This window comes from Salvelinus namaycush, chromosome 12, assembly GCF_016432855.1.
Source record: "Salvelinus namaycush isolate Seneca chromosome 12, SaNama_1.0, whole genome shotgun sequence".
Lineage (NCBI taxonomy): Eukaryota > Metazoa > Chordata > Actinopteri > Salmoniformes > Salmonidae > Salvelinus > Salvelinus namaycush.
In genome coordinates this window covers 53535663-53560669 of record NC_052318.1, presented here as the reverse complement: position 1 = coordinate 53560669, position 25007 = coordinate 53535663, and the positions used below count along the sequence as shown (strand labels likewise).

Genomic DNA, 25007 nt, shown 5'->3' with positions numbered 1-25007 from the left:
ACCCTACTCCATGTGTTGCCACTATCATATATCCTACCATGACAATATCCAACCCAGCTCCATGTGTTGCCACTATCATGTATCCTATTTGGCTGAAGCTGTGATCCAGTGGAAGAAGTATTGAGGAGCAGGGAGGTTAAAGGTCACGTCAGGATACAGCTGTTACTCTACACTTTCCCTAGATAATCCAGTAATGAGAGAAAATGTCTAGAATATTTAGGGCCCTATCAAATCCGTTGTCTTTTCTTTTTTTAACCTAATTCCATTTTCTCCGTTTAGTGTTTCCAGGTTTCTGATTTGTCCCTGTTTTTCTGTTTTTCTCTCTAAATCACACTGTTAATAGAAAAACAACAACATTGGATGTTCCAAGTCCACAACAATACTTAAACCACATCAGGAGACCACTTTTGAAGTCTGAGAAAAATCTAAGAAATGTTCATTTTTCTTTAATTCAAGTGGCACCAGCAAGAGCCTTGCTTGGTTAGTGGTGTCTCTGTAGCACACATGTGATTGCAGAGTCTGCTGAACAAATCACAACTGGATTGATGCAAATAATCATGATATCATTCTGCCAGGTAGGCATAGACTACTTTGTAGTGAACATTTAATTGACAAGGTTTTTGGGGAAAGCTTTTCTATCAACCAGAAGATGGTTGTCATTAGCATAATCGCCCAACAGCTAAACATAATGGTAGACAAATGCACTCAGACAGGGGCATTTCAGGGCTGTTTCCTCTTCAGAAAGTTGAAGGAAAATACAAATCACTGAGAATAATTTAGACGACTTGCAGGCAGTGGGTTCAGAATAACTATGACATAAAAATTAAAACTCTTTAATCTGTCACCTAATCCTACCTAATGGGCAGGTCAGCCCTGGAGTAAAGTATTGGTTGTAAGAAGTAAGAGAAAACATAACATCTGTTTATTTTTATTTTTTATTACCTCTCATGACATTGCTTGCAAGAATAAACATTGTAATTAATATTTTTCCAATCTGCGTTACCCAGTCCAGTCAGCAGATGGCGATTTGAGTCTTTCAGGTGATGCTGCTTGCGTGACGTATAATCTAGTGGACGGAACTGGAGGCTTCTTCAACAGCGACAAAAGGCTTCTGATTCAACCAACGTGGTGATTTGCTAGCGAACCTAAAACCGAAACATTGAAGCGCTTTAGACCAATCTTGTGTATTTTACTCTTAGTGTTTTGAATATAATTCTGTTTACTTGTCTACTAGGTCATTTAAACGTAATTTGCTTCTTAAATTTGCAAATGTGGTAAACTGATAATGCACTAGGCTAATCGACCGGAACATGAGCTCACTAATCTCGACGGAGAAAGAAGCTCTGATGAAAGGAGAGGAAGAAGCTTTCAGGATGAAAAGGGAGGAAGAGGAGGCAATCACATTGAAAGAAGAAGTGTATGATATTACAGTGAAAGAGGAATATGGGAAAGAGGTTGTCAGAGTGGAAGAGGAGGAGGTAGAAGCTTTCAGAATCAAAAAGGAGGAAGATGCCATAACATTGAAAGAAGAGAATGTAGTGAAAGAAGAGGAAGACGTTTTGTGAGTGAAAAAGGAGGAGGCTGAAGATCGGATTACAAACAGTGAGTACTGTCTTAAAAACAGGGGCACTATGAAGTTCTTGATTTAATGTATTGTTTTAACGGGGCATTCAAATCAAATGTATTTAAATAGCCCTTCGTACATCAGCTGATATCTCAAAGTGCTGTACAGAAACCCAGCCTATAACCCCAAACAGCAAGCAATGCAGGTGTAGAAGCACGGTGGCTAGGAAAAACTCCCTAGAAAGGCCAAAACCTAGGAAGAAACCTAGAGAGGAACCAGGCTATGAGGGGGGGCCAGTCCTCTTCTGGCTGTGCCGGTTGGAGATTATAGCAGAACATGGCCAAGATGTTCAAATGTTCATAAATGACCAGCATGGTCAAATAATAATCACAGTAGTTGTCGAGGGTGCAGCACCTCAGGAGTAAATGTCAGTTGGCTTTTCATAGTCGATCATTAAGAGTATCTCTACCGCTCCTGCTGTCTCTAGAGAGTTGAAAACAGCAGGTCTGGGACAGGTAGCACGTCCGGTGAACAGGTCAGGGTTCCATAGCCGCAGGCAGAACAGTTGAAACTGGAGCAGCAGCACGGCCAGGTGGACTGGGGACAGCAAGGAGTCATCATGTCAGGTCGTCCTGAGGCATGGTCCTAGGGCTCAGGTCCTCCGAGAGAGAGAAAGAAAGAGATAATTAGACAGCAGCATAAATACTGGAGGCTTAGAATGGAGGGGTTAGGAGACACTGTGGCCCCATCCGATGATACCCCCGGACAGGGCCAAACAGGAAGGATATAACCCCACCCACTTTGCCAAGGCACAGCCCCCACACCACTAGAGGGATATCTTCAACCACCAACTTACCATCCTGCGACAAGGCCGATTATAGCCCACAAAGATCTACGCCACGGCACAACCCAAGGGGGGGCGCCAACCCAGACAGGAAGATCACGTCAGTGACTCAACCCACTCAAGTGACGCACCCCTCCTAGGGACGGCATGAAAGAGCACCAGTAAGCCAGTGACTTAGCCCCTGTATTAGGCTTAGAGGCAGAGAATCCCAGTGGAGAGAATTGGAATTGACCCTATACATTTGCAACACAAACAATATTTGACAAAATCATGATGAAAAAGGCAATTTTAGACATATTCATGCCTCTTGATTGTAATAGATGGTCATAAGTTTACGTCTGTTTGCTGTTCTCGTTCACACAGGAGAGAGACGTGACTATCGTGGATCCTTTGGGGAGCCTCATCAACATCCTGATGCTGACGAGTCAGGGAAGAATCTCTCCAGATCAGAACACCAGATGGTACAGCTGGGTTTGGTCTAGCATACAGCTTGCTCTATCGGGGTCTGGGCTGGGTTTCTGTAAAGCACTTCATGACAACAATGACATCAGCATCCATAATGATATGTGTCTGTGTCCCCTCTTTATGGTTACCAGGACAACGCTAGCCCTTCCTCCCTCCCGGAGTCCCCGTGTCATGCCTCTCCCGGTAGCACCGTACTGCTGGGTATGAAGAGGTTGTCTGTGCAGCTGGTGGACTGCAGGAAAACAACGGGGCTGAGTGGAACTGTGAGAGGAGGAGAAGAGAAGAAAGGATCAGATTTGACACATCAAAGTAAGTGCTGTAGTTTAGTTTGAACAAATACAATAGATCTGCCCACTGGTATCTGTTACCAGGACAACCAGCAGAGTTCTGTTAGTTGACAGGAAGATAGACTGGTAGATATGGATGTTATGAATATCATAACACTGAAAAAGGATTCTGCCAATGAAAAGAGAGAAACCAATAGACCATATTAAACCTTGATGAAAGTTAGCTTTAGAGAGAAAGTTAAAAGATGATCCAATGTAAGATGCTTGTTTTACAAAAACTTTTCCTTAAAACATGGATGTTACATTGCCTGTCCCAGTCAACCCCCCTATCTTTACAAGACTGTTGAACAGGCAAACTAAACTCAAGACACTGTTAATTAATTAACTAATACTGGAGGAAAGCTGTGATCAGGCTGCCCACTCAAGAGAAAGCTTCAAACTGTAACCAGTGCCGTCAACCTTGTTCAGGTTATCAATCAACCTACCAGGGTAGTTACAAACAGTAGAGGAATGGGGAGGGGGTAACCCATGGGGAGGGGGTCACACTCGGACATTCAGAGAGGGGGTATATTATTGTGGCCCTGGCGGCACAAAATCAAAGTCGGACTGCATGGAGATGCGTGGGGACATGGTCATGACGGGTGGCCGTATTGTGGGTGTTTCAGGAATAAGGTGTACATTTGACCTCCATTATCTAGGATATGACAATGGTAAATAAATCTCTCAATTTTTGCTAATTTTTTGTGCGGTCTTGCAGGCCTTCTCATGCAGCTGCAACTGCAAGTGCATTTGTAAATCATGACCCATCTTGAGTTGGGCTCTGGGATGGTGCAATTGTTGAGAAAGTGAGCTTATGGTTGTGTGGGGGTAAGGGCTGAGTGTGTGTGGGTGTATGTGTGTATCCCACAACTGTTGCGAAGGAAGAAGTAAAAGATGTTAGGGACAATAGAGGATGATCCACAGATATATATAATACAAATCGAGGTGAGGGCAATGGAAATGCATATGGCAATTGATCTTCTTCAATTCGGTAAATGGCACTGTATGCTCTTTTCAAAGAATGGATCCCAGTCGGTTCAGGGCTATGGGATACAGGGGGTCGAGGGTGGTCTGCCGGGCATTGGGATGACAAGCCATCTCGAGATGAGGCCTTTTAGCGGGTGGAATAGTAGGGACCAATTGGAGGTTTACTTAGTAGAAATGCAAATATCATGGTACAAGTATATAGACACTCAATCATTATGTTACTTTTTAATAGTACGTTTACAAAAATATATTCTGATTAAAAGAATGAAAGGTGTGTCTCATTATGGTAAGTGGTGAAATAAGTATAGCCAGTTACAATTGTAATGGCTTAGCAGATAATAAGAAAAGACGATCAGTATTTACCTGGCTAAAAGAGAAGGATTATAATATCTATTGTTTACAGGAAACCCATTCAACAGTTTTAGATGAAGTTTTGTGGAAAAAGAACTGGGGGGGCAAAATATATTTCTCCCATGGGCAAAGAAATTCAAAAGGGGTGATGGTTTTAATTAACAATAATTTTGATCCAAATGTGCAAATTGTCCAAACAGATCCTCAAGGTAGATGGATTATTTTAAATATGTTATTGGACAATAAACAAATATGGCTTGTTAACCTATACGGTCCGAATAATGATGATCCAAGCTTCTTTGAAAATATATATAAGAATTTATCAACTCTACAAGCAACACTAGACTCTATTATTATAGTGGGAGATTTTAATACGGTCTTAAATACCTCTATAGACCGGAAAGGAAATCACACTACAAACTATCACCCTCAGGCACTTAAGGAAATCATGAATGTCATGGATATATTGGAATTAGTGGATATATGGAGACTTAAATACCCTGATTTAGTGAGATATACATGGCGGAGGCTGAATCAAGCTAGTCGTCTTGACTACTTTCTTATACCATTCTCTCTGGCACCAAAAGTTAAAAAAGTGTTGATAGGGGACAGAATGCGGTCGGATCATCACATAATTGGCATATATATTTCTCTTACAGAATTTCCACGTGGGCGAGGATATTGGAAATTTAATCAAAGTCTACTAGATGATAAATTGTTTAGAACTAGGACAGAAGATTTTATAACTGACTTTTTCAGACATAACATAGGTACAGCAGATCCCCTTATTGTATGGGACACTTTTAAGTGTGCCTTTAGAGGCCATGCAATTCAGTACTCATCTATAAAACAAAGGGAATTTAGATCAAAAGAGTCCATATTAACAAAGGAAATTGAAGGACTAACAGTACAGTTAGATAGCAATAAAAACGGTACCATAGAGGCACAGAATAAGTTAGAGGAAAAACAAAAAGAAATGGAGGAACTTATTCAAGAAAGATCCAGTGTAATATATTATAAAAATAAAGCGAACTGGATGGAATATGGGGAAAAATGCACCAAATTCTTTTTCAATCTTCAATATAGAAATGCTACCAAAAAAAATGTATTAAAACTTGTTACAAATGATGGAGTCACGCATGATTCACCAAATGATATTTTGAAAGAGGAAGTAAAGTACTTTAAGAATATGTTTTCGTTTCAGGCTCCTCCATCTCCACTAACTGAAACTAATTGTATGGATTTTTTTCCTATTAATAATGTAAAATTAACATCTGTACAGAAAGACTCATGTGAAGGCCAAATTACAGAGGAGGAACTGCTTGATGCAATTGGGGCCTTTAAGGATGGGAAAACTCCAGGGCTGGATGGCATACCAGTGGAAGTATACAAAACTTTTTTTGATATACTCAAAGGACCATTATTAGCTTGTTTTAACCACTCCTATATAAATGGTAGATTATCAGACACGCAACAAGAAGGTCTGATATCGTTATTACTGAAACAGGACCCAAGTGGTATATATAAAGATCCAGTCCAATTAAAAAATTGGAGACCTCTTACACTTCAGTGTTGTGATGCAAAAATCCTAGCAAAATGCTTGGCGCATAGAATAAAAAAAGTTTTGTCAGATATTATTCATCCTAATCAGACAGGTTTTTTACATGGACGATACATTGGAGATAATATAAGGCAAGTACTAGAAACAATAGAACACTATGAAATATCGGGGACACCAGGTCTGGTTTTCATAGCTGATTTTGAAAAGGCTTTTGATAAAGTACGACTGGAGTTTATATATAAATGCCTAGAATATTTCAATTTTGGGGAATCTCTTATAAAATGGGTTAAAATTATGTATAGTAACCCTAGGTGTAAAATAGTAAATAATGGCTACATCTCAGAAAGTTTTAAACTATCTAGAGGAGTAAAACAAGGTTGTCCACTATCGGCATATCTATTTATTATTGCCATCGAAATGTTAGCTGTTAAAATTAGATCAAACATTAATATTAATGGATTAGAAATCCGTGGCTTAAAAACTAAGGTGTCATTGTACGCTGATGATTCATGTTTTCTTTTAAAACCACAACTAGAGTCTCTCCACGGCCTCATAGAGGATCTAGATACCTTTGCTATCCTCTCTGGATTAAAACCAAATTATGATAAATGTACCATATTACGTATTGGATCACTAAAAAATACACATTTTATATTGCCATGTAGTTTACCAATTAAATGGTCTGACGGAGATGTGGACATACTCGGTATAAAAATCCCAAAAGAAAGAAATGATCTCACTCCAATAAATTTTTATAGAAAGTTAGCAAAAATAGATAAGATCTTGCTACCATGGAAAGGAAAATACTTGTCTATTTGTGGAAAAATCACCCTGATTAACTCTTTAGTCATATCACAGTTTACCTATTTGCTTATGGTTTTGCCTACACCTAGTGACCTGCTTTTTAAATTATATGAACAAAAAATATTCCATTTTATTTGGAACGGCAAGCCAGATAAAATTAAAAGGGCCTATTTATATAACGAATATGAATTCGGAGGGCAGAAATTATTAAATATTAAAGCATTAGACCTCTCACTAAAGGCATCAGTCATACAAAAGTTATACTTAAATCCAAACTGGTTCTCTAGTAAATTGGTACGAATGTCTCATCCTATGTTCAAGAAGGGCCTTTTTCCCTTTATTCAGATTACACCTGCTCACTTTCGGTTGTTTGAAAAGGAAATAATCTCCAAAATATCCTTATTTTTTAAACAAGCCTTAGAAAGTTGGTTGCAATTTCAGTTTAATCCACCTGAAAGGACGGAACAAATAGTACAACAAATATTGTGGTTAAATTCAAATATAGTAATTGATAAAAAAACTGTATTTATCGAAGAAATGTTTAAAAAAGGTATAATTTTTGTGAATGATATCATAAATAGGACTGGTGGAGTTATGTCACACATGCAGCTAACACAGACATATGGAAATGTCTGCTCTACCCAAAATTACAACCAATTAATTGCAGCATTACCACAAAAATGGAAGAGGCAAGTAGAAGGGGAAAAAAGTAAGGAACTTGTATGTCGGCCCTGTATTAAAGAACATAAATGGTTAAAGAAAAGTGTGATAAATAAAAACATATACCAATTTCATTTAAGGACCAAAAAACTGACAGCTGTGCCATATAAATTGCAAAATAGTTGGGAAGAGATTTTCGATGTACCCATTCCATGGCACATGGTTTATGAATTGATACGCAAAACAACGCCGGATTCAAAACTTCGAATTTTTCAATTTAAATTACTGTACAAAATTCTTGCAACTAATAGAATGTTATATATATGGGATATACAATCTTCCCAGCTCTGCAGATTCTGTTGTGAGGAGGCAGAGTCATTAGATCATTTATTTTGGTATTGTCCATATGTAGCTCGTTTTTGGTCACAGGTCCAGGAATGGCTGAAGAATTGCAACATTTGCCTAGAACTAACGCTACAGATAGCAATACTGGGGGATTTGAAAAGCCATAGTCAATCAATCAATAATATAATAATTATTTTAGCAAAAATGTTTATTTTTAATTTACAATCTGTAGAAGCTATGAGAATAGGAAGGTTCAAATCTTTTGTGAAGCATCACAGCACAGTTGAAAAATATATGGCAAATAAAAATCCGAAATGGATGATGTTGGAAGATAGATGGGAAGGGTTGAGTTGAACTGAAGGGTGGGACTAATAACAAGATAAACAATGTAGGGCATACGGGATCTGTGAAATGTGTATAGGTGCGGAGCTTTTGTGAAATAGCACAGTTACAAGTGGAAATAAAATTGGATGGACAACAGAAATAGAGGAAGGACTAAGAACAAACAAGAGAGAACTATTATAAAGTAGTCTGTGTCTGTAAAATAGGTATAAGATGTATAAATTGAAGGTAAAAGCAGAAGTGTTTATTAGTTTACTCCAATTGGGGGAGCGGTGGTAGGGTTGCGGGGAATAATAATAAAGGTATATTCTTTAAAAAAGTATGTATGTCTATATAGGTATGTGTATGTATATATGTATATATGTATGCATGCGTGTATGGATATATATATTTACCCAAAAAAATATGGGGGATTGGAAATGATGCAGACAATTACATTGGAAGCAACATTCTTTCCGCAATATTAAGCTGATCCACCCCTAAAAAAAAAAAAAAAAAAAAAAAAGACATGGTGCCAGGCAACATGCAAAGACAAGTTCAGAAACTTGGCCCCCGGTTCAGACAGCTGAGGGAAAAGCTGAACAAAAAGAAGGTTGGACTTGGGTGTGCTCATACCACCAACTTTTGGTTGACTGGCCTAATGGGCTAACCGAAAGGCACCAGAGAAAGGTGGTAGAGATAAGTTACGGACTCCAAACAAAATTTACACGTCAGACAATTATGTAGGTGTGAAATATAGGTCCCTTGGTGAATAGGGTTGGGAACTCAAGGATTACACAATTTGCTATTTTGTATCAGATCACGCTTTCCATTCCATTGTTCAGGGGAGGAGGAGACAAAAAAATTATGCTTGACTCTAGTGGGACTAAAACCCACAACCTTTGAATCTCTTCATCAATCTCTCCTAGAAGTCCAATGCGCTATCCATTGCGCCACAGAGCCATTTTGACAACAAACCAAATTGACCATTTTTCGTGTGCGGGACATAGCCCGGCTCTGTCAAAGTAACTTTCAAAAGTTAGATGCCGGGCTGGAAATCAGTGAAAACACCAAAACTGCCATTTTAAAGACACTGTGGGTTACAAAACCAGGAACTCCACTTTACTAGAGAGGTACTTCAACCAACTAAGACATGGTGCCAGGCAACATGCAAAGACAAGTTCAGAAACTTGGCCCCCGGTTCAGACAGCTGAGGGAAAAGCTGAACAAAAAGAAGGTTGGACTTGGGTGTGCTCATACCACCAACTTTTGGTTGACTGGCCTAATGGGCTAACCGAAAGGCACCAGAGAAAGGTGGTAGAGATAAGTTACGGACTCCAAACAAAATTTACACGTCAGACAATTATGTAGGTGTGAAATATAGGTCCCTTGGTGAATAGGGTTGGGAACTCAAGGATTACACAATTTGCTATTTTGTATCAGATCACGCTTTCCATTCCATTGTTCAGGGGAGGAGGAGACAAAAAAATTATGCTTGACTCTAGTGGGACTAAAACCCACAACCTTTGAATCTCTTCATCAATCTCTCCTAGAAGTCCAATGCGCTATCCATTGCGCCACAGAGCCATTTTGCCAACAAACCAAATTGACCATTTTTCGTGTGCGGGACATAGCCCGGCTCTGTCAAAGTAACTTTCAAAAGTTAGATGCCGGGCTGGAAATCAGTGAAAACACCAAAGCTGCCATTTTAAAGACACTGTGGGTTACAAAACCAGGAACTCCACTTTACTAGAGAGGTACTTCAACCAACTAAGACATGGTGCCAGGCAACATGCAAAGACAAGTTCAGAAACTTGGCCCCCGGTTCAGACAGCTGAGGGAAAAGCTGAACAAAAAGAAGGTTGGACTTGGGTGTGCTCATACCACCAACTTTTGGTTGACTGGCCTAATGGGCTAACCGAAAGGCACCAGAGAAAGGTGGTAGAGATAAGTTACGGACTCCAAACAAAATTTACACGTCAGACAATTATGTAGGTGTGAAATATAGGTCCCTTGGTGAATAGGGTTGGGAACTCAAGGATTACACAATTTGCTATTTTGTATCAGATCACGCTTTCCATTCCATTGTTCAGGGGAGGAGGAGACAAAAAAATAATGTTTGACTCTAGTGGGACTCGAACCCACAACCTTTGAATCTCTTCAACAATCTCTCCTAGAAGTCCAATGCGCTATCCATTGCGCCACAGAGCCATTTTGCAAACAAACCAAATTGACCATTTTTCGTGTGCGGGACATAGCCCGGCTCTGTCAAAGTAACTTTCTAAAGTTAGATGGCGGGCTGGAAATCAGTGAAAACACCAAAGCTGCCATTTGAAAGACACTGTGGGATACAAAACCAGGAACTCCACTTTACTAGAGAGGTACTTCAACCAACTAAGACATGGTGCCAGGCAACATGCAAAGACAAGTTCAGAAACTTGGCCCCCGGTTCAGACAGCTGAGGGAAAAGCTGAACAAAAAGAAGGTTGGACTTGGGTGTGCTCATACCACCAACTTTTGGTTGACTGGCCTAATGCGCTAACCGAAAGGCACCAGAGAAAGGTGGTAGAGATAAGTTACGGACTCCAAACAAAATTTACACGTCAGACAATTATGTAGGTGTGAAAAATTGGTCCCTTGGTGAATAGGGTTGGGAACTCAAGGATTACACAATTTGCTATTTTGTATCAGATCACTCTTTCCATTCCATTGTTCAGGGAAGGAGGAGACAAAAAAAATAATGTTTGACTCTAGTGGGACTCGAACCCACAAGCTTTGAATCTCTTCAACAATCTCTCCTAAAAGTCCAATGCGCTATCCATTGCGCCACAGAGCCATTTTGCAAACAAACCAAATTGACCATTTTTCGTGTGCGGGACATAGCCCGGCTCTGTCAAAGTAACTTTCTAAAGTTAGATGGCGGGCTGGAAATCAGTGAAAACACCAAAGCTGCCATTTGAAAGACACTGTGGGATTACAAAACCAGGAACTCCACTTTACTAGAGAGGTACTTCAACCAACTAAGACATGGTGCCAGGCAACATGCAAAGACAAGTTCAGAAACTTGGCCCCCGGTTCAGACAGCTGAGGGAAAAGCTGAACAAAAAGAAGGTTGGACTTGGGTGTGCTCATACCACCAACTTTTGGTTGACTGGCCTAATGCGCTAACCGAAAGGCACCAGAGAAAGGTGGTAGAGATAAGTTACGGACTCCAAACAAAATTTACACGTCAGACAATTATGTAGGTGTGAAAAATTGGTCCCTTGGTGAATAGGGTTGGGAACTCAAGGATTACACAATTTGCTATTTTGTATCAGATCACTCTTTCCATTCCATTGTTCAGGGAAGGAGGAGACAAAAAAATTAATGTTTGACTCTAGTGGGACTCGAACCCACAACCTTTGAATCTCTTCAACAATCTCTCCTAGAAGTCCAATGCGCTATCCATTGCGCCACAGAGCCATTTTGCCAAACAAACCAAATTGACCATTTTTCGTGTGCGGGACATAGCCCGGCTCTGTCAAAGTAACTTTCAAAAGTTAGATGGCGGGCTGGAAATCAGTGAAAACACCAAAGCTGCCATTTAAAACCACTGTGGGTTACAAAACCAGGAACTCCACTTTACTAGAGAGGTACTTCAACCAACTAAGACATGGTGCCAGGCAACATGCAAAGACAAGTTCAGAAACTTGGCCCCCGGTTCAGACAGCTGAGGGAAAAGCTGAACAAAAAGAAGGTTGGACTTGGGTGTGCTCATACCACCAACTTTTGGTTGACTGGCCTAATGGGCTAACCGAAAGGCACCAGAGAAAGGTGGTAGAGATAAGTTACGGACTCCAACAAAATTGACACGTCAGACAATTATGTAGGTGTGAAATATAGGTCCCTTGGTGAAAAGGGTTGGGAACTCAAGGATTAGACCATTTGCTATTTTGTATCAGATCACTCTTTCCATTCCATTGTTCAGGGAAGGAGGAGACAAAAAAATTATATTTGACTCTAGTGGGACTCGAACCCACAACCTTTGAATCTCTTCAACAATCTCTCCTAGAAGTCCAATGCGCTATCCATTGCGCCACAGAGCCATTTTGCAAACAAACCAAATTGACCATTTTTCGTGTGCGGGACATAGCCCGGCTCTGTCAAAGTAACTTTTAAAAGTTAGATGGCGGGCTGGAAATCAGTGAAAACACCAAAGCTGCCATTTTAAAACCACTGTGGGTTACAAAACCAGGAACTCCACTTTACTAGAGAGGTACTTCAACCAACTAAGACATGGTGCCAGGCAACATGCAAAGACAAGTTCAGAAACTTGGCCCCCGGTTCAGACAGCTGAGGGAAAATCTGAACAAAAAGAAGGTTGGACTTGGGTGTGCTCATACCACCAACTTTTGGTTGACTGGCCTAATGGGCTAACCGAAAGGCACCAGAGAAAGGTGGTAGAGATAAGTTACGGACTCCAAACAAAATTTACACGTCACACAATTATGTAGGTGTGAAAAATAGGTCCCTTTGGTGAATAGGGTTGGGAACTCAAGGATTACACCATTTGCTTATTTTGTATCAGATCACTCTTTCCATTCCATTGTTCAGGGAAGGAGGAGACAAAAAAATTATGTTTGACTCTAGTGGGACTCGAACCCACAACCTTTGAATCTCTTCAACAATCTCTCCTAGAAGTCCAATGCGCTATCCATTGCGCCACAGAGCCATTTTGCTAACAAACCAAATTGACCATTTTTCGTGTGCGGGACATAGCCCGGCTCTGTCAAAGTAACTTTCTAAAGTTAGATGGCGGGCTGGAAATCAGTGAAAACACCAAAGCTGCCATTTTAAAACCACTGTGGGTTACAAAACCAGGAACTCCACTTTACTAGAGAGGTACTTCAACCAACTAAGACATGGTGCCAGGCAACATGCAAAGACAAGTTCAGAAACTTGGCCCCCGGTTCAGACAGCTGAGGGAAAAGCTGAACAAAAAGAAGGTTGGACTTGGGTGTGCTCATACCACCAACTTTTGGTTGACTGGCCTAATGCGCTAACCGAAAGGCACCAGAGAAAGGTGGTAGAGATAAGTTACGGACTCCAAACAAAATTTACACGTCACACAATTATGTAGGTGTGAAAAATAGGTCCCTTGGTGAATAGGGTTGGGAACTCAAGGATTACACCATTTGTTATTTTGTATCAGATCCCTCTTTCCATTCCATTGTTCAGGGAAGGAGGAGACAAAAAAATTATGTTTGACTATAGTGGGACTCGAACCCACAACCTTTGAATCTCTTCAACAATCTCTCCTAGAAGTCCAATGCGCTATCCATTGCGCCACAGAGCCATTTTGCAAACAAACCAAATTGACCATTTTTCGTGTGCGGGACATAGCCCGGCTCTGTCAAAGTAACTTTCTAAAGTTAGATGGCGGGCTGGAAATCAGTGAAAACACCAAAGCTGCCATTTGAAAGACACTGTGGGATACAAAACCAGGAACTCCACTTTACTAGAGAGGTACTTCAACCAACTAAGACATGGTGCCAGGCAACATGCAAAGACAAGTTCAGAAACTTGGCCCCCGGTTCAGACAGCTGAGGGAAAAGCTGAACAAAAAGAAGGTTGGACTTGGGTGTGCTCATACCACCAACTTTTGGTTGACTGGCCTAATGCGCTAACCGAAAGGCACCAGAGAAAGGTGGTAGAGATAAGTTACGGACTCCAAACAAAATTTACACGTCAGACAATTATGTAGGTGTGAAAAATTGGTCCCTTGGTGAATAGGGTTGGGAACTCAAGGATTACACCATTTGTTATTTTGTATCAGATCACTCTTTCCATTCCATTGTTCAGGGAAGGAGGAGACAAAAAAATTATGTTTGACTCTAGTGGGACTCGAACCCACAACCTTTGAATCTCTTCAACAATCTCTCCTAGAAGTCCAATGCGCTATCCATTGCGCCACAGAGCCATTTTGCAAACAAACCAAATTGACCATTTTTCGTGTGCGGGACATAGCCCGGCTCTGTCAAAGTAACTTTCTAAAGTTAGATGGCGGGCTGGAAATCAGTGAAAACACCAAAGCTGCCATTTGAAAGACACTGTGGGATACAAAACCAGGAACTCCACTTTACTAGAGAGGTACTTCAACCAACTAAGACATGGTGCCAGGCAACATGCAAAGACAAGTTCAGAAACTTGGCCCCCGGTTCAGACAGCTGAGGGAAAAGCTGAACAAAAAGAAGGTTGGACTTGGGTGTGCTCATACCACCAACTTTTGGTTGACTGGCCTAATGCGCTAACCGAAAGGCACCAGAGAAAGGTGGTAGAGATAAGTTACGGACTCCAAACAAAATTTACACGTCAGACAATTATGTAGGTGTGAAAAATTGGTCCCTTGGTGAATAGGGTTGGGAACTCAAGGATTACACCATTTGTTATTTTGTATCAGATCACTCTTTCCATTCCATTGTTCAGGGAAGGAGGAGACAAAAAAATAATGTTTGACTCTAGTGGGACTCGAACCCACAACCTTTGAATCTCTTCAACAATCTCTCCTAGAAGTCCAATGCGCTATCCATTGCGCCACAGAGCCATTTTGCAAACAAACCAAATTGACCATTTTTCGTGTGCGGGACATAGCCCGGCTCTGTCAAAGTAACTTTCTAAAGTTAGATGGCGGGCTGGAAATCAGTGAAAACACCAAAGCTGCCATTTGAAAGACACTGTGGGATACAAAACCAGGAACTCCACTTTACTAGAGAGGTACTTCAACCAACTAAGACATGGTGCCAGGCAACATGCAAAGACAAGTTCAGAAACTTGGCCCCCGGTTCAGACAGCTGAGGGAAAAGCTGAACAAAAAGAAGGTTGGACTTGGGTGTGCTCATACCACCAACTTTTGGTTGACTGGCCTAATGCGCTAACCGAAAGGCACCAGAGAAAGGTGGTAGAGATAAGTTACGGACTCCAAACAAAATTTACACGTCAGACAATTATGTAGGTGTGAAAAATTGGTCCCTTGGTGAATAGGGTTGCGAACTCAAGGATTACACCATTTGTTATTTTGTATCAGATCACTCTTTCCATTCCATTGTTCAGGGAAGGAGGAGACAAAAAAATTATGTTTGACTGTAGAGGGACTCGAACCCACAACCTTTGAATCTCTTCAACAATCTCTCCTAGAACTCCAATGCGCTATCCATTGCACCACAGAGCCATTTTGCAAACAAACCAAATTGACCATTTTTCGTGTGCGGGACATAGCCCGGCTCTGTCAAAGTAACTTTCTAAAGTTAGATGGCGGGCTGGAAATCAGTGAAAACACCAAAGCTGCCATTTGAAAGACACTGTGGGATACAAAACCAGGAACTCCACTTTACTAGAGAGGTACTTCAACCAACTAAGACATGGTGCCAGGCAACATGCAAAGACAAGTTCAGAAACTTGGCCCCCGGTTCAGACAGCTGAGGGAAAAGCTGAACAAAAAGAAGGTTGGACTTGGGTGTGCTCATACCACCAACTTTTGGTTGACTGGCCTAATGCGCTAACCAAAAGGCACCAGAGAAAGGTGGTAGAGATAAGTTACGGACTCCAAACAAAATTTACACGTCAGACAATTATGTAGGTGTGAAAAATTGGTCCCTTGGTGAATAGGGTTGGGAACTCAAGGATTACACCATTTGTTATTTTGTATCAGATCACTCTTTCCATTCCATTGTTCAGGGAAGGAGGAGACAAAAAAATAATGTTTGACTCTAGTGGGACTCGAACCCACAACCTTTGAATCTCTTCAACAATCTCTCCTAGAAGTCCAATGCGCTATCCATTGCGCCACAGAGTAATTTTGCAAACAAACCAAATTGACCATTTTTCGTGTGCGGGACATAGCCCGGCTCTGTCAAAGTAACTTTCTAAAGTTAGATGGCGGGCTGGAAATCAGTGAAAACACCAAAGCTGCCATTTGAAAGACACTGTGGGATACAAAACCAGGAACTCCACTTTACTAGAGAGGTACTTCAACCAACTAAGACATGGTGCCAGGCAACATGCAAAGACAAGTTCAGAAACTTGGCCCCCGGTTCAGACAGCTGAGGGAAAAGCTGAACAAAAAGAAGGTTGGACTTGGGTGTGCTCATACCACCAACTTTTGGTTGACTGGCCTAATGCGCTAACCGAAAGGCACCAGAGAAAGGTGGTAGAGATAAGTTACGGACTCCAAACAAAATTTACACGTCAGACAATTATGTAGGTGTGAAAAATTGGTCCCTTGGTGAATAGGGTTGGGAACTCAAGGATTACACCATTTGTTATTTTGTATCAGATCACTCTTTCCATTCCATTGTTCAGGGAAGGAGGAGACAAAAAAATAATGTTTGACTCTAGTGGGACTCGAACCCACAACCTTTGAATCTCTTCAACAATCTCTCCTAGAAGTCCAATGCGCTATCCATTGCGCCACAGAGCCATTTTGCAAACAAACCAAATTGACCATTTTTCGTGTGCGGGACATAGCCCGGCTCTGTCAAAGTAACTTTCTAAAGTTAGATGGCGGGCTGGAAATCAGTGAAAACACCAAAGCTGCCATTTAAAACCACTGTGGGTTACAAAACCAGGAACTCCACTTTACTAGAGAGGTACTTCAACCAACTGAGACATGGTGCCAGGCAACATGCAAAGACAAGTTCAGAAACTTGGCCCCCGGTTCAGACAGCTGAGGGAAAAGCTGAACAAAAAGAAGGTTGGACTTGGGTGTGCTCATACCACCAACTTTTGGTTGACTGGCCTAATGGGCTAACCGAAAGGCACCAGAGAAAGGTGGTAGAGATAAGTTACGGACTCCAACAAAATTGACACGTCAGACAATTATGTAGGTGTGAAATATAGGTCCCTTGGTGAAAAGGGTTGGGAACTCAAGGATTAGACCATTTGCTATTTTGTATCAGATCACTCTTTCCATTCCAATGTTCAGGGAAGGAGGAGACAAAAAAATTATATTTGACTCTAGTGGGACTCGAACCCACAACCTTTGAATCTCTTCAACAATCTCTCCTAGAAGTCCAATGCGCTATCCATTGCGCCACAGAGCCATTTTTCAAAAAAAACAAATTGACCATTTTTTGTGTGCGGGACATAGCCCGGCTCTGTCAAAGTAACTTTTAAAAGTTAGATGGCGGGCTGGAAATCAGTGAAAACACCAAAGCTGCCATTTTAAAACCACTGTGGGTTACAAAACCAGGAACTCCACTTTACTAGAGAGGCACTTCAACCAACTAAGACATGGTGCCAGGCAACATGCAAAGACAAGTTCAGAAACTTGGCCCCCGGTTCAGACAGCTGAGGGAAAATCTGAACAAAAAGAAGGTTGGACTTGGGTGTGCTCATACCACCAACTTTTGGTTGACTGGCCTAATGGGCTAACCGAAAGGCACCAGAGAAAGGTGGTAGAGATAGGTTACGGACTCCAAACAAAATTTACACGTCAGACAATTATGTAGGTGTGAAAAATTGGTCCCTTGGTGAATAGGGTTGGGAACACAAGGATTACACAATTTGCTATTTTGTATCAGATCACTCTTTCCATTCCATTGTTCAGGGAAGGAGGAGACAAAAAAATTATGCTTGACTCTAGTGGGACTCGAACCCACAACCTTTGAATCTTTTCAACAATCTCTCCTAGAAGTCCAATGCGCTATCCATTGCGCCACAGAGCCATTTTACAAACAAACCAAATTGACCATTTTTCGTGTGCGGGACATAGCCCGGCTCTGTCAAAGTAACTTTCTAAAGTTAGATGGCGGGCTGGAAATCAGTGAAAACACCAAAGCTGCCATTTGAAAGACACTGTGGGATACAAAACCAGGAACTCCACTTTACTAGAGAGGTACTTCAACCAACTAAGACATGGTGCCAGGCAACATGCAAAGACAAGTTCAGAAACTTGGCCCCCGGTTCAGACAGCTGAGGGAAAAGCTGAACAAAAAGAAGGTTGGACTTGGGTGTGCTCATACCACCAACTTTTGTTGACTGGCCTAATGCGCTAACCGAAAGGCACCAGAGAAAGGTGGTAGAGATAAGTTACGGACTCCAAACAAAATTTACACGTCACACAATTATGTAGGTGTGAAAAATAGGTCCCTTTGGTGAATAGGGTTGGGAACTCAAGGATTACACCATTTGTTATTTTGTATCAGATCACTCTTTCCATTCCATTGTTCAGGGAAGGAGGAGACAAAAAAATTATGTTTGACTCTAGTGGGACTCGAACCCACAACCTTTGAATCTCTTCAACAATCTCTCCTAGAAGTCCAATGCGCTATCCATTGCGCCACAGAGCCATTTTGCTAACAAACCAAATTGACCATTTTTCGTGTGCGGGACATAGCCCGGCTCTGTCAAAGTAACTTTCTAAAGTTAGATGGCGGGCTGGAAATCAGTGAAAACACCAAAGCTGCCATTTGAAAGACACTGTGGGATACAAAACCAGGAACTCCACTTTACTAGAGAGGTACTTCAACCAACTAAGACATGGTGCCAGGCAACATGCAAAGACAAGTTCAGAAACTTGGCCCCCGTTTCAGACAGCTGAGGGAAAAGCTGAACAAAAAGAAGGTTGGACTTGGGTGTGCTCATACCACCAACTTTTGGTTGACTGGCCTAATGGGCTAACCGAAAGGCACCAGAGAAAGGTGGTAGAGATAAGTTACGGACTCCAAACAAAATTTACACGTCAGACAATTATGTAGGTGTGAAAAATAGGTCCCTTGGTGAATAGGGTTGGGAACTCAAGGATTACACCATTTGCTATTTTGTATCAGATCACTCTTTCCATTCCATTGTTCAGGGAAGGAGGAGACAAAAAAATTATGTTTGACACTAGTGGGACTCGAAACCACAACCTTTGAATCTCTTCAACAATCTCTCCTAGAAATCCAATGCGCTATCCATTGCGCCACAGAGCCATTTTACAAATAGACCAAATTGACCATTTTTCGTGTGCGGGACATAGCCCGGCTCTGTCAAAGTAACTTTCTAAAGTTAGATGGCGGGCTGGAAATCAGTGAAAACACCAAAGCTGCCATTTGAAAGACACTGTGGGATACAAAACCAGGAACTCCACTTTACTAGAGAGGTACTTCAACCAACTAAGACATGGTGCCAGGCAACATGCAAAGACAAGTTCAGAAACTTGGCCCCCGGTTCAGACAGCTGAGGGAAAAGCTGAACAAAAAGAAGGTTGGACTTGGGTGTGCTCATACCACCAACTTTTGGTTGACTGGCCTAATGCGCTAACCGAAAGGCACCAGAGAAAGGTGGTAGAGATAAGTTACGGACTCCAAACAAAATTTACACGTCAGACAATTATGTAGGTGTGAAAAATATGTCCCTTGGTGAATAGGGTTGGGAACTCAAGGATTACACCATTTGTTATTTTGTATCAGATCACTCTTTCCATTCCATTGTTCAGGGAAGGAGGAGACAAAAAAATTATGTTTGACTCTAGTGGGACTCAAACCCACAACCTTTGAATCTCTTCAACAATCTCCCCTAGACGTCCAATGCGCTATCCATTGCCCCACAGAGCCATTTTGCTAACAAAACAAATTGACCATTTTTCGTGTGCGGGACATAGCCCGGCTCTGTCAAAGTAACTTTCTAAAGTTAGATGGCGGGCTGGAAATCAGTGAAAACACCAAAGCTGCCATTTGAAAGACACTGTGGGATACAAAACCAGGAACTCCACTTTACTAGAGAGGTACTTCAACCAACTAAGACATGGTGCCAGGCAACATGCAAAGACAAGTTCAGAAACTTGGCCCCCGGTTCAGACAGCTGAGGGAAAAGCTGAACAAAAAGAAGGTTGGACTTGGGTGTGCTCATACCACCAACCTTTGGTTGACTGGCCTAATGCGCTAACCGAAAAGCACCAGAGAATGGTGGTAGAGATAAGTTACGGACTCCAACAAAATTTACACGTCAGACAATTATGTAGGTGTGAAATATAGGTCCCTTGGTGAAAAGGGTTGGGAACTCAAGGACTAGACCATTTGCTATTTTGTATCAGATCACTCTTTCCATTCCATTGTTCAGGGAAGGAGGAGACAAAAATTTTTTGTTTGACTCTAGTGGGACTCAAACCCACAACCTTTGAATCTCTTCAACAATCTCCCCTAGACGTCCAATGCGCTATCCATTGCCCCACAGAGCCATTTTGCAAACAAACCAAATTGACAATTTTTCGTGTGCGGGACATAGCCCGGCTCTGTCAAAGTAACTTTCTAAAGTTAGATGGCGGGCTGGAAATCAGTGAAAACACCAAAGCTGCCATTTTAAAACCACTGTGGCTTACAAAACCAGGAACTCCACTTTACTAGAGAGGTACTTCAACCAACTAAGACATGGTGCCAGGCAACATGCAAAGACAAGTTCAGAAACTTGGCCCCCGGTTCAGACAGCTGAGGGAAAATCTGAACAAAAAGAAGTTTGGACTTGGGTGTGCTCATACCACCAACTTTTGGTTGACTGGCCTAATGGGCTAACCGAAAGGCACCAGAGAAAGGTGGTAGAGATAGGTTACGGACTCCAAACTAAATTTACACGTCAGACAATTATGTAGGTGTGAAAAATTGGTCCCTTGGTGAATAGGGTTGGGAACACAAGGATTACACAATTTGCTATTTTGTATCAGATCACTCTTTCCATTCCATACCTTAAGGGAACTCTGAGACGGGAGCCGTATGGTTAGTGAAGAAAGTCCCATTGCAAATGTACGGTCCCTTACCTGACGTCTTGCGACGTCGCAGAAAATCGCGGACGGCGTCGGGCCGTGGGCGGCGGAGAGCTCTTTCAGGAAGTCACTCAAAAAAACGTCTCGGACTTTCGGTTTCCGTTTTATAAAAATGACAAATTTTTGACTTTTTTCTGCATTCTCGAAAATTCCCACAAGAGGGAAAATAAATCATATTGCAAGCGCACGAGCACGTGGCAAACGAGCGCGGCCTTTTCTCCTAAACTGAAAATATTTCGAAGACGAAACTCGGCGAGCGTAGGTTTGGAGTAATGGGCAGTTGGCCCCGAACAAGATGGCGTCGAGACCTCGGCGCTTTTTGAGTTATGGCCATTTTTCTGGGATTAAAGGGTTAAAACGCAAGTAGGGTGCTAATTTGACCGCTTCATGTCAAAGTACATAAGCATACGGTGTCAGGAAAAAAAGAACCAGCCATTTGTCTATCATAATTTAAGAGAAATCGTACATTGACCGTTTGGTGATGTTCACAAAGAGGAATTTATTTTTCAAAAAATTCACAGATCCAGTTGCAGTGTGTTCAGACGTACATTTTTAAAGTGGGTCTCGAAGCTCTGCGAGAATCCTGTGATTTTATATGATTTTATGAAATAACACACACTCATTTAACCCTCTTTAAATAAGTCAGTTCTTAACATAAAGACTTAAAACTCAATATTATATAAGAGCCTACGCCAAGGAGGGTATGTGTTCAATTTCAAGTACCTTAAAATGGTGCCACAGGGTCAGGTTTGAAGGGTAATAAGGTCAGATCTTTTCAAAACTTCACTTGTGTGATTAGACAACCCTCATGAACTGTAATCAGTCATTTTTCCCAACAGATGTCAAAGAAAGGCTCTCTCACACAAACACACACACACAAAAAGGAAGGATGGAGTGAAAAAGTACGGTGCTTAAAGACACACAAAGCCTGCAATGGCATTACTATTATCTCCAGGCCGTGCCGAGTTCAACGAGACGCCCCGCTTGACCGTAGCTCGCTCGGTCTGAGCGCAGCGACCGTTACAAGAGAACGGACACAAATGACCTTTTGACCTCAATGTCAATTTTATTTGCTTTTGGGAGACAGAGAGAGAACCGTTAAGGTTAGAAACACAATTTGACCTCAGGAATGTTCTTAAGGTCCTCCCGATCTGTGCAAGCCTAACCTTGACCTTGTGGCATTAACCCTTGACAGTTAAAAGAAGGTGTTTACATCAAACAGTTTACAATGACATGTCTCCCCATTGGAATACATTGACTGCACCTCTAAATTCAACCTGAAGCCTATGTGGGTTATGAATGTCTTATGAACCTGTCTTTGATGTCAGTCCATCATGCCACTATGAGGTCTACCTGTGTTGATTCTAAGCTTCCTGGAGCAACCGGAAGTGATAAAATCACCCTAAAAGTGTTTTGCCATAGCCAACCAGCAGTTTGTGATATATAGTGCATTCAACCCTATGTAAATCAGTCAGTTCTTAACGTATAGACTTAAAACTCAGGATTCTGTAAAAGCATACCCCGATCAGGATAGGTGTTTACTTATAGCTTCCTGTGCCAACCGGAAGTGCCTTAAAATGGGGTCATAGGTGCTGTCTCAAAGGGTTAAAAAAGTCAGATCTTTCCAAAACTTTAAGTGTGTGATTAGGCAACCCTCATGAAGTGTAAATCAGTCATTTCTCTAAACAGATGTCAAAGAAAAGCTCACACACACACACAGACACACACAGCAAGGATGGAATGAAAAAGTATGGTGCTTAAAGACACACAGAGCCTTAAATGCTTTTAGGGGGGATCCAGACTTCCATACCCGCTCTGGGAGCACTATACTGCGGGCAAAAATCAATGGGTGCTGGCCTGAGTGATTTATGGAGGTTTCCAAAAAATGTCAAAAAATATTCTGTTTTTTTTTCTTGAAAATATTTTATGTTTTTTCATCTCGAGTCAATGGCCTGAGTGATTTATGGAGTTTTTCCAAAAAACTCAAAAAATATTCAAAGTCCAAACTTTTCGTGCACCTGATATTTTTTTTGGGTTACCAGGTGCCATGGTTGAAATTGCTTTTAGGGGGCATCCAGAATTCCATACCCGCTCTGGGAGCACTATTCTACGGCCAAAAATCAATGTGTGCTGGCCTGAGTGATTTATGGAGGTTTTCAAAAAAAGTCTGAAAATATTCTGTTTTTTCTTCTGGAATTTTTGTTTTGTTTTTTCTTCTCGTGTCAATGGGGGTCCGGCCTGAGTGATTTAAGGAGGTTTCCAAAAAAAGTCAAAAAATATTCTATGTTTCATGTTTTGGGTTACCAGGCGTCATTTTTCAAAACGGTTTTAAATGCTTCATTTTGGCCTTTTAAAAACAAAATGTTATTTTCGACTATGAAATCCAAAAAGCACTTTTTTAAAGGGGTTGATAAGTTTTTTCTAATTTATTCACATTTTTGACTTCATATTAAATCAGATTGCAAATGCACAAAACATATTCCTTAAGTACAAGTAAACATTTCAAAAAAAATTATGATAATAAAATGTGACTAAAGTATCTTCATACAGTTCTTATCCTTTCACGAGTATCAACCCCGTATCCGGGATCACCCCCCACCCCCCCCACACTGATTAGCATCGCTAGCATAGCTTCACAAGTAAATAGTAGCATCTAAATATCATTAAATCACAAGTCCAAGACACCAGATGAAAGATACAGATCTTGTGAATAAACCCATCATTTCTGTTTTTTAAAATGTTTTACAGGGAAGACACAATATGTAAATCTATTAGCTAACCACGTTAGCAAAATACACCATCTTTCTTTGTCCACCATTTTCTCTCTCCACCACTAGCTATCACCAATTCGGCTAAACTAAGATATTGATAGCAACAAACCAAGAAAAAAACTCATCAGATGACAGTCTGATAACATATTTATGGTATAGGATAGGTGTTGTTAGAAAAAAGTGCATATTTCAGGTAGAAATCACAGTTTACAATTGCACCGACCATCACAAATCGACTAGAATTACTAGATAGAGCAACGTGTATGACCAATTTACTCATCATAAAACATTTCATAAAAATAGACAAAGCATAGCAATGGAAAGACACAGTTCTTGTGATTTCAGACCATATTTCAGATTTTCTAAGCGTTTTTCAGCGAAAACACAATAAATCGATAAGTTAGCATACCACATGTACAAACGTTAGTAGAGCATGAATTCAAGGCAAAGGGAGCTATAACGTTATCATCGCCAAAATATATTAATTTTTTCACTAACCTTCTCAGAATTCTTCCGATGACACTCCTGTAACATCATTTTACAACATACATATACAGTTTGTTCGAAAAGGTGCATATTTAGCCATACAAAACCGTGGTTATACAATGGAAATAGTCACAACTCAAGCATCAAAATGAGGGACGTCAGCTTTCAGAGTGATCTAGTTTAATCCAAAGCTAATCATATACTTGACTAAAAAATACAGAGTTGACAGGAATCGAAAGACAAATTAGTTCTTAATGCAACCGCTGACTTACATTTTTAAAATTATCCTTACTTTTCAATACAGGGTTCGCCAAGTGAAGCTATACCAAACAAAATGGCGAAATATGCGTTTAAAATATTTCGACAGAACAACGATTTATCATATTAAATATTGCTTACTTTGAGCTGTTCTTCCATCAGATTCTTGGGCAATGTATTCTTTCTTGGGTTTAATCTTCTTTTGGTCGAAAGATGTCCTTTGTCCGTCTAAATGCCCGCTAACGTTCGACCGGGACCCCGAAATGTGCCCGGTGCTTCACATAGAAATGCATCAAAATCGCACTAAACGGATATAAATTGCTATAAAACGGTTTAAATTAACTACCTTATGATGTTTCTAAGTCCTATATCGAATTAAATTACAGACGGATACATTTCAAGTTGATAACCGAGCCTGTGAAAATGGCATCCGGAGGTCCCTTCCTGCGTAAGGGCGAGCGTCGAAAGGGGGGCTACTCTCACTCCTTG

General features: G+C 41.1%; 11 non-coding genes across 11 annotated transcripts; all 11 read right to left on the bottom strand.

Moving 5' to 3' along the window:
• Nucleotides 1–10348: 10348 nt before the first annotated feature.
• On the bottom strand, nt 10349–10439 carry trnar-ucu. Its single transcript is given in 2 exon segments — nt 10349–10384; nt 10403–10439. It is a non-coding gene; the product is annotated as a tRNA-Arg (tRNA).
• Nucleotides 10440–10973: 534 nt separating this feature from the next.
• trnak-uuu lies at nt 10974–11064 on the bottom strand. Its single transcript is given in 2 exon segments — nt 10974–11009; nt 11028–11064. It is a non-coding gene; the product is annotated as a tRNA-Lys (tRNA).
• A 535-nt stretch (nt 11065–11599) lies between these two features.
• Nucleotides 11600–11690, bottom strand: trnar-ucu. The gene is given in 2 exon segments: nt 11600–11635; nt 11654–11690. It is a non-coding gene; the product is annotated as a tRNA-Arg (tRNA).
• A 532-nt stretch (nt 11691–12222) lies between these two features.
• trnar-ucu lies at nt 12223–12313 on the bottom strand. Its single transcript is given in 2 exon segments — nt 12223–12258; nt 12277–12313. It is a non-coding gene; the product is annotated as a tRNA-Arg (tRNA).
• Nucleotides 12314–12848: 535 nt separating this feature from the next.
• Nucleotides 12849–12939, bottom strand: trnar-ucu. The gene is given in 2 exon segments: nt 12849–12884; nt 12903–12939. It is a non-coding gene; the product is annotated as a tRNA-Arg (tRNA).
• A 1157-nt stretch (nt 12940–14096) lies between these two features.
• Nucleotides 14097–14187, bottom strand: trnar-ucu. Its single transcript is given in 2 exon segments — nt 14097–14132; nt 14151–14187. It is a non-coding gene; the product is annotated as a tRNA-Arg (tRNA).
• A 533-nt stretch (nt 14188–14720) lies between these two features.
• Nucleotides 14721–14811, bottom strand: trnar-ucu. The gene is given in 2 exon segments: nt 14721–14756; nt 14775–14811. It is a non-coding gene; the product is annotated as a tRNA-Arg (tRNA).
• A 1781-nt stretch (nt 14812–16592) lies between these two features.
• On the bottom strand, nt 16593–16683 carry trnar-ucu. The gene is given in 2 exon segments: nt 16593–16628; nt 16647–16683. It is a non-coding gene; the product is annotated as a tRNA-Arg (tRNA).
• A 531-nt stretch (nt 16684–17214) lies between these two features.
• trnar-ucu lies at nt 17215–17305 on the bottom strand. Its single transcript is given in 2 exon segments — nt 17215–17250; nt 17269–17305. It is a non-coding gene; the product is annotated as a tRNA-Arg (tRNA).
• A 533-nt stretch (nt 17306–17838) lies between these two features.
• trnar-ucu lies at nt 17839–17929 on the bottom strand. The gene is given in 2 exon segments: nt 17839–17874; nt 17893–17929. It is a non-coding gene; the product is annotated as a tRNA-Arg (tRNA).
• Nucleotides 17930–18462: 533 nt separating this feature from the next.
• On the bottom strand, nt 18463–18553 carry trnar-ucu. Its single transcript is given in 2 exon segments — nt 18463–18498; nt 18517–18553. It is a non-coding gene; the product is annotated as a tRNA-Arg (tRNA).
• Between the last annotated feature and the right edge of the window lie 6454 nt (nt 18554–25007).